At 40.6% G+C, this 14283-nt stretch overlaps 1 non-coding gene across 1 annotated transcript; it reads right to left on the bottom strand.

Annotated features, from left to right (window-relative positions):
• Positions 1 to 1935: 1935 nt before the first annotated feature.
• TRNAG-GCC lies at positions 1936 to 2006 on the bottom strand. Its single transcript has one exon. It is a non-coding gene; the product is annotated as a tRNA-Gly (tRNA).
• Between the last annotated feature and the right edge of the window lie 12277 nt (positions 2007 to 14283).

A 14283-nucleotide genomic window follows, 5' to 3' on the forward strand; every position in this document is an offset into this window, starting at 1 on the left:
TGTTATACAATGGATTATCTCTCGGTGTTTGAACATATATCTCTATAAAACTACGTGGGCGGTAGAATTTTCTTGTAAACAGTAAAAGTAATCCCTTGGTCACGATAATGTGGACCTTTTCATCCAGGTATCTTTGGCGCTCGATTCTTTACAGCAACTTGATTTCGAAATAAAACAGATCCATGTAATAGTTGGAAAAATAAACCTTCAGGTTTCAGCTGATGTGATAACGTCTACATTACACTACATCGACTCTTCTTGCCTAAGTAATAGTGTTAACTTTAATAAGAAAAACGGCGCTGGTCTACGCAGCCTCACATGCATTTGAACTGTCAAGTTTGAAAAGATGGCATGATTTGAGCCTCCGGTTGTAAAGGCCGTTATCAGGTTGTTCTATAATGTAACATTATAGCCTAGTGTATATGAGACAATCAACACGTACGTCATCCATGGACCTTTAAATGGCCAGTTTGTGCAACTAATGTCCGTTTCGAATACTCAACTAAACTGTTTCTTTTGTATGGCAGATCATGATGTTTCAGACAAGAGCGTGGTTGGGAGGAATGATGTACGAGGATTACTTGGCGCCTTGATGTTGATTGATAACCTGACCGGACAGTGCAAAAGAATGGGTGTTGTGTGTAGTAACATATGTAGCGGGCTTTGACGGCTTATACTGACTTAGATTTTGTTTAACACTACTTACGAATAGCATTGCTCTTCTGGAGAAAAGGGGTAGACCCACGCAGCCAGAAGGCTGAAAAATGTGAAACACGCTGAATTATATGAGGACAAGTAATCATACATCACAGGCACCAAGATTTGTTAACAACAAATAGTTTTCCAAATGTATGACAAACACTTTTCAAATATGTGATGATCATTTTTTTTTTCAATTTTTTGTAATACAATGTTTTTTAAATATATTTAAACTTTTTTAACAATATTTTCATGAGCATATTCTCGGATTTCTTTTCTGTGTTGTTGATAACTTTTTTAAACCTTTTAATACATTTTTATGAGAGAAAAATATGAGACTTGCTAAACGGGCCACTCCACTTTTGGTCCATGTAGGCTTTGCCGTCGTGCCGCCCTGGTCTGACCCACATTGTTCACGGTACCCCAGCCACCAGATAGGTCAAATTTAGGCCATGTATACCCGGGTTTCTTTTTACGAAGTGCCAGGATTTAAAGTGTCTGACCCAGAAAAAAAAAGTGTCTGACCCAGACCACACAACTTCAAAAGAAAATAAAAATTACAAATAGGTTATTAGAGAGGTAAACGGCATCTTCCTCATGTATATGTCGTCGGCGCGCCATACTCCAATGTCGCAAACCCAGCCAGACTTTGAATCTACGATGGAACCAGAAATTGGCGGGGCTACGCAAGAAGACGACGGTGGCCAACATCTAAAGATCATATCGTCGCAACGGAGAGGAGGATGAGGAAAGGATCGTCTGTGACTGTGAGCTGGTTCTGGACGCAGAGGAAATTGCTTTAACCGTGTGGGCTTTAGCTACAAACTTCATTATTGACTGTGACCCAAAAGTGACATTGAAGGGAGGAGGATGGTACAACAATATTCGACGATTGCTATCACTTGTCACAAGAAACCAGTCGTATTACTTTTGATTACTGTCCTAGAGAACCCTGTATGTGACGACTTTTTTTTTTGGAAGTGTTGTGTACTATGTGATGAGTGGATCGAAGAGGCTCCTATTGACTGGTTTCTTGTGTAATATTAGATTTAAGCCTGATCAAAAGCTACTAAAGAGGACGTTTATTGGCAAAACAAAGACACAACAACTCGAAACAGTTTCTTCAGTTTGCATAAAAAAATGCAATAAACTTTAGTAGGTAAACTGTATTAACAAGTAGCATATGGATGAACAAAAGTGCCCAAATCAAAAAATTGTGACAAAAGGATAAAAATATGCACCAGCCGGGAATCGAACCCGGGTCTGTACCGTGGCAGGGTACTATTCTACCACTAGACCACTGGTGCTCTGATGTGCAATTTCTTTGAGAACGCTAAACATTTCATGGCTAGAAATCCTTTGGAGAGAAACACTTTGATGAGTCGATTTACATCCGTCAGCACATTCAGCTGCCAAAAGGAACAAAAGGATCCTAAACCAAATTAATGAGCAAGAAAATCCTTAGTTCTGCCCATGATTCAACAGATAGCTGGTTGATGATGCCTTTGAACCGACGAATCACGGATGGATTCTCCAGCAGAAACGAGGAAGTGATGATAGTCCCGCAGTATCTGTTTTTTTTTTATTATAGTCCTTGGATATGTAATAAGTTCTTTTCGCTTTTTGTTGGTAGTTTATCGCCTTTTCCTTCTTTTCGCTTTTTTTACGGGGGCTTTTTTTCGTTAGTGTTCCATTGTAGATCCTTCATGCGTTCAGTGTTCGAGACTTTGTAAGCTGCTTTCCAGCTTGTCGTTTTCTATTCTTTTCACTCTTTTTTTTGCGTCGAATTCAAGGACTTTATTAACGTAATATCATAGTGTTATAATCTGCCCGCAGGCAAGAAACTAGAAACTCAGGGCTTGCATCAAGCCAACTCTTGGTGCCATCAAATGTGCTAGCTAGACGAGCACACTGATGCGCCGGAATATTACCTTCCCTACTGACATGAGTAACAGAAAGTGAAGCAAAAATAGCACTGATTTCCTCTAATTCGTTCAAGATAGGCGCTGCAACTGATCGAGTGTTGCTGCGCGATTTCCATAGATCAACTAGCTCCAAGCAGTCGACCTCCATGATCACATGTGAGAAACCACGGAGTTGCACAAAGACCATCCCGTCTCGAAGAGCAAGCAACTCTGCTATGAAGGGGTCCGTTATGCCAACCAGTGGCTTGCATCAGGCACCAAGGAACGCGATGTGTGACCTAGCCACGCCTCCCGCTCCACCCTTCATCTCGTCAACATTGAGTGCGCCGTCAGTGTTTATAGTGACCCAACCAGCTTCAGGCGGCCTCCAACACTGTCCAACCCTCGATCTCCTTCGCAAAGAAGGAATTTCCAAGATCGCCAAGGTCTCGTGAACCCATTTCAAAGCTTGTACGGGGTCGTAGCCATCGCGATCATGAGTCCAACAGTTTCCGTGATGACCAAATGTTGTGCATTATAGTGATAATCTTGCATCTTTCCTCATCAATAAACATAGGGTCAAGCAATATGTCATGAGCCCACGTGTCTTGGTGCAAGCGTTGAAGATATAGCTGAAATCTGTCCCTTGCCGCAGCCCAGAAAGCCTTTGCATGAGTGCAATGGATCAGTGCATGGTCATGTCTTCACACTAGTAGAAAACAGGGCATTTGTGCCGGTTGGTAAGGGCCTCTAGTCCCGGTTCTTGAACCGGGACTAATAGGTCGTTACTAACGCCTCCCCCCTTTAGTCCCGGTTCTTACACGAACCGGGACAGATGGGCCTCCACGTGGCCGCTCCGGGCAGCCCAGGCAGGGGGCCTTTGGTCCCGGTTGGTGACATAAACCGGGACCAAAAGGCATCCACGCGTCAGAAGCTGGCTGCAGCTGAGGTTTATTTTTGAAAGTGGCTGGTTTAGGGGTTTTGGGGGTTAATTTAGGTTGTTATTAGCTAGCTAATAGAGAGAAGTGTCCTCTCTTATATCTTCGTGCTTGGTTTACCAATGCTACTGCTATGTTCATTTCACCCGCTGATATATAATAACTCTTCATGCTCGCATCATACATCATCATATATAATAACAAAGTCCTACTAATCATGCGTCATCATACAACTTCTACTCGTTATTAATAACAAGTCATACGATCATCATACTCATAGTCATCGAACCCAACCCTACATAATTGTTCTTAGCACATGATCATCAGTATCAGGTAGGACCTAAACACACTTAAGATAAAATAGCATAAAACAATATAGACCCTGACTCTCCATTATGAAGAATGGAGATCATCATGTTTGCAATTCTTGCGCTTCGCCTCCTTTTGCTTCCAAGAAGCTCCTTGCGACTGTCCATACATTTTTTCCATTCTTTGATTGTCATGTCTCCACTTCTTTTAGAAATCCGGTATGGACAGTTGAGATTCGTAGGACGACCTGGTTGTATGTTCAAAACATCAAGGCGACCGTGCGTATACATCAGATGAGGCACACAATCATTCAGGATTATCTGTTGAAAAACATAGTAATAACTTTGTAGTTAGCAATGATGTACTAGTTTTAGAAGTATGCAAAAAGATGCACATATGTCGTAATAGTAAAAAGTCTTACCAGGGTATCTCCATGGTAGTTACCGTAGTTCAACACGTGCACTAGTGGCATGTATTGACCATAATGTTGAGGAGTTCGATTGTAGATATTGTAATTCTCAAGATCAGTACAAAATGCGATCAGATGATTTTTCTCCTTATAAGTTAATTCGGAGCCATCGGTGTAGTGGGTTTTGTCTACCATCTTCCGCACATTCTTCCGCACATTCTTTGAAGAATGAAAATAAGTTGTCAATGGAAATAAGTTGTCAACTATTTTGAAATAAACAATATAAATTACTTAATAACTATGTTTGAGAAGCTCACATGGGGAAGAATTGGAAGTGTATCAACAAGGACCCAAATGTCCATATTGTCTTGCTTGATTGTAGGATCACCGAGATCCATGGTGACAAGCATACCCTCATCAAAACCACACATCTTGCAAAGTGCTTTCCAATTTTTGCAACCAAAATGGGTTACACTCACAGAATTGTACAGTTTTACTTCAAATTCCACACCATGATGGGTCCTTAGGTGAATTTTTTTGGTTTTCATACTTTCATGGTCTTCAAAACCCATCCTCTCCAAGACATAGCGTCTTGCATAGCATGGTATAAGCTAGTCGAATTGGAAAAGATGAAAATACACGTTAAAATATTTGAAGTCGTGCTTAATTACGAAAAAAACTATAGTCGTCGTTTGATGACCCGCAAGTATACGGGATAGTTGTAGCCTCTTTCGATAAGTAAGAGTGTCGAACCCAACGAGGAGCTAAAGGTAGAACAAATACTCTCTCAAGTCCTATCTTCCACTGATACGACTCTATGCACGCTTGACGTTCGCTTTACCTAGAACAAGTATGAAACTAGAAGGACTTTGTAGGTGTGATAGGATAGGTTTGCAAGATAATAAAGAACACGTAAATATAAACTAGGGGCTGTTTAGATAAAGAAGCAATAAAGTAAATATAGCGAGTGTGGAAAAGTGGTGGTAGGAGTTGTGAAATTGTCCCTAAGCAATTGACTACATTACTAGACCGGTAATCACTATTGCAATTCTATTTGAGGAAGAGGCATAAGCTAACATACTTTCTCTACTTGGATCATATGCACTTATGATTGGAACTCTAGCAAGCATCCGCAACTACTAAAGATTCATTAAGGTAAAACCCAACCATAGCATTAAAGTATCAAGTCCCCTTTATCCCATACGCAAAAAACCTAATTACTAGGGTCTGTGCTTCTGTCACTCACGCCACCCACCATAAGCAAATCATAAACATATTGCAAACCCTAAGCGGGAATCCCTCACGCTTGCGTGACACGGAGGGCACCATAGGACAACACTAATAATAAAACATACAACTCAAACCAATCATAGCAATTCATCAATCACTGATAGGACAACGAAAATCTACTCAGACATCCTAGGATGGCAACACATCATTGGATAACAATATGAAGCATAAAGCACCATGTTCAAGTAGAGGGTACAACGGGTTGCGGGAGAGTGGACCGCTGGATATAGATGGGGGAATGTGATGGAGATGTTGGTGAAGATGATGGAGGTGTTGGTGAAGATCGCGGTGATGATGATGGCCCCCGGCGGTGTTCCGGCGCCACCGGAAGCAAGGGGGAGAGAGCCCCCTTCTTCTTCTTCTTCCTTGACCTCCTCCCTAGATGGGAGAAGGGTTTCCCCTCTGGTCCTTGGCTCCCATGGCGTGGGAGGGGCGAGAGCCCCTCCGAGATTGGATCTATCTCTCTGTTTTTGCGTTCTCAGATTCTACCCCTTCACCGTTTCTTTAATATCCGGAGATCCGTAACTCCGATTGGGGTGAATCTTTTGCCTAGATTTTTCTCATAAAATTAGCTTTCTTGCGTCAAAAGAAGGGCATCAACCGCCTTACGGGTGGCCCACGAGAGTGCCAGGCGCGCGCACGTGGTGTGGGCGTGCCCCCCTGTCTCGTGGCCACCTCGGACACCGTTCCGCGTTGATTCTTCCTCTGGAAAATCCCAAATATTCCAAAATAATTCTCCGTCCGTTTTTATCCCATTTGGACTCCGTTTGATATTGGTTTCTGCAAAGCATAAAACATGCAACAAACAGGAACTGGCACTGGGCACTGGATCAATATGTTAGTCCCAAAAATAATATAAAAAGTTGCCAAAAGTATATGAAAATTGAAGAATATTGGCATGGAGCAATCAAAAATAATATATACGACGGAGACGGTCAGCATCCCCAAGCTTAATTCCTGCTCATCCTCGAGTAGGTAAATGATAAAACGATAATTTTTGATGTGGAATGCTACCTAGCATAATCTTGATCAAATATGTAATCATGACATGAATATTAAGACACGAGTGATTCAAAGCAATAGTCTATCATTTGACATAAAAAACAATAATACTTCGAGCATACCAGTAAAGCAATCATGTCTTTTTCAAAACAACAAGGCCAAAGCAAGCTTATCCCTACAAAATCATATAGTTTGGCCATGCTTCATTTTTGTCACACAAAATGCTCCCATCATGCACAACCCCGATGACGAGCCGAGCAATTGGTTCATACTTTTTAACGCGCTTCAGCTTTTTCAACCCTCATGCAATACATGAGCGCAAGCCATGGATATAGAACTATAGGTGGAATAGAATATAATGATGGAGGTTATGTGGAGAAGACAAAAAAGGAGAAAGTCTCACATCGACGCGGCTAATCAACGGGCTATGGAGATGCCCATCAATTGATGTCAATGCGAGGAGTAGGGATTGCCATGCAATGGATGCACTAAGAGCTATAAATGTATGAAAGCTCAACAAAAGAAACTAAGTGGGTGTGCATCCAACTTGCTTGCTCATGGAGACCTAGGGCATTTGAGGAAGCCCATCGTTGGAATATACAAGCCAAGTTCTATAATGAAAATTCCCACTAGTATATGAAAGTGACAACATAGGAGACAATCTATATGAAAAATATGGTGCTACTTTGAAGCACAAGTGTGGAAAAAGGTTTTCTTTTTGGGTGGGCTTCTTTGGCCCCCTTTTTTATTTGGACTTCTTTGGCCTTTCCTTTTTTTCTTTTTCTTTTTTTTATGGGGCAATGCTCTATAATGATGATCATCACACTTTTATTTACTTACAACTCGATACTAGAACAAAGATATGACTCTATATGAATGCCTCCGGCGGTGTACCGGGATGTGCAATGATCTAGCGTAGCAATGACATCAAAAAACGGACAAGCCATGAAAACATCATGCTAGCTATCTTACGATCATGCAAAGCAATATGACAATGAATGCTCAAGTCATGTATATGATGATGATGGAAGTTGCATGGCAATATATCTCGGAATGTCTATGGAAATGCCATAATAGGTAGGTATGGTGGATGTTTTGAGGAAGATATAAGGAGGCTTATGTGTGATAGAGCGTATCATATCACGGGGTTTGGATGCACCGGCGAATATTGCACCAACTCTCGAGGTGAGAAAGGGCAATGCACGGTACCGAATAGGCTAGCAATGATGGAAAGGTAAAAGTGCGTATAATCCATGGACTCTAGTCATAAAGAAATCATATACTTATTGTAAAAGTTTATTAGCCCTCGAAGCAAAGTACTACTACGCATGCCCCTAGGGGGATAGATTGGTAGGAAAAGACCGTCGCTCGTCCCCGACTGCCACTCATAAGGAAGACAATCAAAGAAACACCCCATGCTTCAAATTTGTCACACAACGGTTACCATACGTGCATGCTACGGGACTTGCAAACCTCAACACAAGTGTCTCTACAATCCACAACCACCCACTAACATGACTCTAATATCACCATCTTTATATCGCAAAACTATTGCAAGGAATCAAACATATCATATTCGGCGATTTACAAGTTTATGTAGAATTTTATGACTAACCATGTGAATGACCAATTCCCGTCATCTCTCTAAATAGATATAAATGAAGCAAGAGAGTTTAATTCTTTCTAAAAAAGATATGCCCACGCTCTAACAAATATAAATGAAGCAAAATAGCATTCTACAAATGGCATTTTTCTATGTGAAGAGAAACAGGCAATCCAAACTTCAAACGATATACTTGAAGCACATGAAGCATTCCATAAAGCCATAGTCAAAAGATTTAAATGAAGTGCAATGAGAATTCTATAAATCAATCAAGGACTATCGCATACCAGCATGGTGCATAAAAGAAAAGTGAAAACTAAATGCAAAAGACGCTCCAAGACTTGCACATAATGCATGAATGAAACGAATCCGAAAACATACCGATACTTGTTGAAGAAAGAGGGGATGCCTTCCAGGGCATCCCCAAGCTTAGACGCTTGAGTCTCCTTGAATATTTACTTGGGGTGCCTCGGGCATCCCCAAGCTTGAGCTCTTTCCTCTCTTCCTTTTCCTCATATCGAAACTTCCTCGATTAGACACTTCATCCACACAAAACTTCAACAAAAAACTCGGTAAGATCCGTTAGTATAATAAAGCAAATTACTACTCTAAGTACTGTAGAAAACCAATTCATATTTTGTTTTTGCATTGTGTCTACTGTAATATAGCTTTTCCATGGCTTAATCCACTGATATAAATTGATAGATTCATCGAAACAAGCAAACTATGCATCAAAAACAGAATCTGTCAAAAACAGAACAGTCTGTAGCAATTTGAACATTCACCATACTTCTGGTACCCCAAAAATTCTACCAAAATTAGGAACAATAAACAATTCATACAGCAAGACATTGCAAAAGGAATCAGAACCATTTGACATTCGAGTTAAAAATGTAAAATCTAGCACTACAGCCAAAGTTTCTGTCCTGCACCGTACAAACCAACAAGCATTGTGAACATCCTAAAGGCAAACCTTGGCACATTATTTTTATAATACAATGGAATTGTACAAGGGGATAATTATTTTTGATGAAAAGTTTCTGTAATCAAGATTCACAAAGTTTCCGTGAGCATGAACAAAGTTCAAGGCTAGCTCCCACTTCAACAATGCTTGTCTCTCTCACTTTCACTTTCCTTTTTGAAAAGTTTTAGGTTCCCCTCTTTATTTTTTTTATTTTTAAACTATATAAAAGCACTCAACAGAAATAAATGACTCTCTAAAACTTCCTGGTTGTCTCCCTGGCAGCGCTTTCTTTAAAGCCATTAAGCTAGGCATATAGTGCTCAAGTAATGGATCCACCCGGATCCCAAGGTATATCAAAGCAAATTTTAATTAACAATGATTTGTAATTTAGTAGTGAGCAAAAAGTAACATATATCATGAAACAATGAAGTCTAACTCTCTTCCTATGCATCGGCATGTCATAAAAGAATAATTCATGCACACCAAGTAAAGGCCAATGCATAGTATAAGCAGATTCTTGCAATTCTATCGTGTGGGAAACATAAAGAGGCGGAGATGTAGTTCCTCTCTCATAATAATTGCAAGTAGGAGCAGCAAGCACATGCATATACATTCATCAAAATCATCATGTGCAATGGTAAAAGGAAACCCATCAATATAATCCTTACTAAGCGCAAACTTCTCCAATATAGTGTAGTCGGGAGAATTCAAAAAGATAATAGGACTATCATGCATGGGTGCAATAGCAATAATTTCATGTTTAACATAAGGAACTATAGAAAGTTCATCTCCATAAGCATAATTCATATTGGCATCTTCGCCACAAGCATAGCAAGCATCATCAAAAAGGGATATTTCAAACAAATTCAAGGGATCATAGCAATCATCCTTCGGTAAGCACGAAGGGGAATTAAACAATGTATGAGTTGAAGAGTTACTCTCATTAGAAGGTGGGCACAGGTGATCAATCCACTCTTCCTCCTTTTGTTCTTCGCTCTCCTCATCATCTTTTTCATCCAATGAGCTCACAATTTCATCACTTTCTTCTTCCATAGCTCCCTGCAAAATATTAATCTCTTCTTGGACAGCGGAGACTTTCTCAATAAATGCATTAATATAGTAATTGTATTCATAATTTTCATAGCAATATCTAAGTATAGCAAGATTTTCAGGCCTATAAACATCATCATCTAAAGCTTCATACTTTTTAAACAAAGATTCAATTTCATAAGCAGCCTTAAAAGCAACAAATTCTTCAATTTGTTCAACATCATAGTAATCATATATACCATTAGAATAAGAAGCTAAGGTTTCATTATCATTAAATTTGCATGAAAAGGGAAGGTGTGGAGCCTTCATCCTAGAGCAACAAAGTAATATCATATCTCAAGCATAGATCCCGAGCATACCAACGCAACATAATAAATTGATCCCATAATAGTTTCCCTTTTTGTGTCAAGCGATAATCCCTAAAGTATTCACGTTGATCCAACGTGTCTCCCATTATAAAGTTGAATGGGGTTTTCTCAGGATTATCAAAGTAGTACTTAATATCTTCCACAGAGTGAGAATCGAGGGTTTTAGGAGTTACCCCATCTCCATGAGTAGCAAGTACACCTAATTTTTTTGGTATTTCGTGTTCCATATCCATAACTAAAGATAGAGAACAACTTAGAACAGCAAATAAAAATTACTTAGTGATAAAGCAAACAAGCACACACGAGAATATTCACCCCACGCTATGACTCCCCGGCAACGGCGGCAGAAAAAGGTATTGATGACCCACAAGTATACGGCATAGTTGTAGCCTCTTTCGATAAGTACGAGTGTCGAACCCAAAGAGGAACTAAAGGTAGAACAAATACTCTCTCAAGTCCTATCTGCCACTGATACGACTCTACGCACGCTTGACGTTCGCTTTACCTAGAACAAGTATGAAACTAGAAGGACTTTGTAGGTGTGATAGGATAGGTTTGCAAGAATAAAGAACACGTAAATATAAACTAGGGGCTGTTTAGATAAAGAAGCAATAAAGTAAATATAGCGAGTGTGGAGAAGTGGTGGTAGGAGTTGTGAAATTGTCCCTAAGCAATTGACTACATTACTAGACCGGTAATCACTATTGCAATTCTATTTGAGGGAGAGGCGTAAGCTAACATACTTTCTCTACTTGGATCATATGCACTTATGATTGGAACTCTAGCAAGCATCCGCAACTACTGAAGATTCATTAAGGTAAAACCCAACCATAGCATTAAAGTATCAAGTCCCCTTTATCCCATATGCAAACAACCTACTTACTCGGGTCTGTGCTTTTGTCACTCACGCCACCCACCATAAGCAAATCATAAACATATTGCAAACCCTACAGCGGGAAACCCTCACGCTTGCGCGACACGGAGGGCACCATAGGACAGCACCAATAATAAAACATACAACTCAAACCAATCATAGAAATTCATCAATCACCGATAGGATAACGAAAATCTACTCACACATCCTAGGATGGCAACACATCATTGGATAATAATATGAAGCATAAAGCACCATGTTCAAGTAGAGGGTACAGCGGGTTGCGGGAGAGTGGACCCCTGGATACAGATGGGGGAAGGTGATGGAGATGTTGGTGAAGATGATGGAGGTGTTGGTGAAGATCGCGGTGATGATGATGGCCCCTGGCGGCGTTCCGGCGCCACCGGAAGCAAGGGGGAGAGAGCCCCCCCCCCCTTCTTCTTCTTCTTCCTTGACCTCCTCCCTAAATGGGAGAAGGGTTTCCCCTCTGGTCCTTGGCTCCCATGGCATGGGAGGGGCGAGAGCCCCTCCGAGATTGGATCAATCTCTCTGTTTCTGCGTTCTCAGATTCTACCCCTTCACCGTTTCTTTAATATCCAGAGATCCATAACTCCGATTGGGGTGAATATTTCGCCCAGATTTTTCTCATAAAATTAGCTTTCTTGCGGCAAAAGAAGGGTATCAACCGCTTTACGGGTGGCCTACAAGAGTGCCAGGCGCGCCCAGGGGGTGTGGGTGCGCCCCCCTGTCTCGTGGCCACCTCAGACACCGTTTCGCGTTGATTCTTCCTCCGGAAAATCCCAAATATTCCAAAATAATTCTCCATCCATTTTTATCCCGTTTGGACTCCGTTTGATATTGGTTTTCTGCAACATAAAACATGCAACAAACAGGAACTGACACTGGGCACTGGATCAATATGTTAGTCCCAAAAATAGTATAAAAAGTTGCCAGAAGTATATGAAAGTTGAAGAATATTGGCATGGAACAATCCAAAATTATAGATACGATGGAGACGTATCATCGTTGCATACTGTTTTCAACATCGAAGGTCTCCGCGAGCTTAATGCTGAAGCGCCGATCTTCGTCCAGCTCAAGGAACCTCTCGCACATACCTCGGTCGTCGTGGCACCAGTCGCACTCCCCCGGGCGCTTTTCGTCGTCTGAGTACGACATTTCTGGCCTATGTTCATAATTCAAATATTAAACTTGTACAATTAAATATCTGTACTAAAAAACCTAAATTAGATCATCAATATTAATTACAGGTTGACTATCGGTGATGTGGTAGCTCCTCCTTTCTTTCCCGAGAGCATTATTACATGGGAATGAAGGAGAAGCTACCCCCACGACGGCGTGGATGATGGAGGGGGCTCCTAGATTTCTGCATAGTGCTCTCCAATTTTAGCATTCAAAGTAGGAGTACTTTTGCAATATGAGCATTCAATAAGAAAAACCAAAATGTAAAATAAAGTAGTATTCAAATTAGCATGTATTCAATTATAAGCAAAAGTACATCATCTCTTGTGTCGAATATTATCATTAATACTCCTCGAATACTATCATACATATAGCATCGCTAGTACAGTTAGAACCGTAGCGCCCGACGGGTATCGTCGCGGGCGGTGGACACCCAAAGATAAGGAACCATCACGGGATCATAACTCCGGTGAGATCCCTGAAGAACCTGCCAGGTATTGTCGAACCTGCCCTCCAACGCAACCATGTAGCGACGGACGTGCTCGTCCTCCTCGCTGACACGGTGACGTACCACCTCCGCGGTGTCCGGAAGCCTCGGCACTGTCACTAGCCCACGCGACTGCCACCAAATAAGGATCGGGTCAACAACGGGCTGGCTCCTCACGAACCTACGCCCCCGGAAGGTAGCACCTCCCAATACCAGCCCGACGGAGCCCAGTCCCGAACATGACCCTGATTGAGCAGGCCTCCACCGCCGAGTCGACGACGAGGATGCGGGATAGGCATCGTCGACGTCGATGCGGGAACTACTTTTGTATATAATAAAATAAAGTAGTTTTATTAAATCAACTACTAAGCACTTACTATAAATAAATAAAGTGGTACTTACTAAAAATAAACTACTTCTATAGTAAAATAAAGTAGTTTATTAAATCAACTAGTTCAACTATATATTAAGCACTTACTATAAATAAAATAAAATAGTACTATACTAAAAATAAACTAGTTTAACTAGCTAGGTCTATTATTTTTCTAACTAATTATATTAAACACTTTCTCTTCTTATTTTCCTTTTTCCTCTCCTGCTTTTTCTTCTAAATATGAACATATTCATAAATGACTTTGATCATACACAATTTTCCTATACATACACAATATGAACATATACATAAATTGACAAAGAAAATTCTATGAACAAAAAAATCATTAAAATTCTATGAACAAAATTACAACAGAGAAAAATCATAAAATTCTATGAACAGGAAAAAATCATAAAAAATTGACATATTCGATCTTTGCATATATATAAACATACAAACATGCATATTCAACAATAATATCACCAAAAAATCTATTAACAGAAAAAATCTAACACAATATGAACAAATTACACAATATGAAAAAAAATCTATGAACTACACATCTAAATTACTACGTACACATCTAACAAAAAATCTATGAACTACAAAAAAATCTAACAAAAAATCTAACAAAATCTAACTCAATTAATTACACATCTAAATTACTACACATCAAATTAAATTAGCAAAATTCAACCTCACAGGATGGCGACGACATGAGGGGCGCGGCGAGGGCGACGGGCAGGGGACGGCGACGGTGCGTGAGGGGCGGCGCGGCGACGGTCGACGGTGAGGGGCGGCGCGGGGCGGTGC

This window comes from Triticum dicoccoides, chromosome 4B (genome assembly GCF_002162155.2).
Source record: "Triticum dicoccoides isolate Atlit2015 ecotype Zavitan chromosome 4B, WEW_v2.0, whole genome shotgun sequence".
NCBI classification, from domain to species: Eukaryota; Viridiplantae; Streptophyta; class Magnoliopsida; order Poales; family Poaceae; genus Triticum; species Triticum dicoccoides.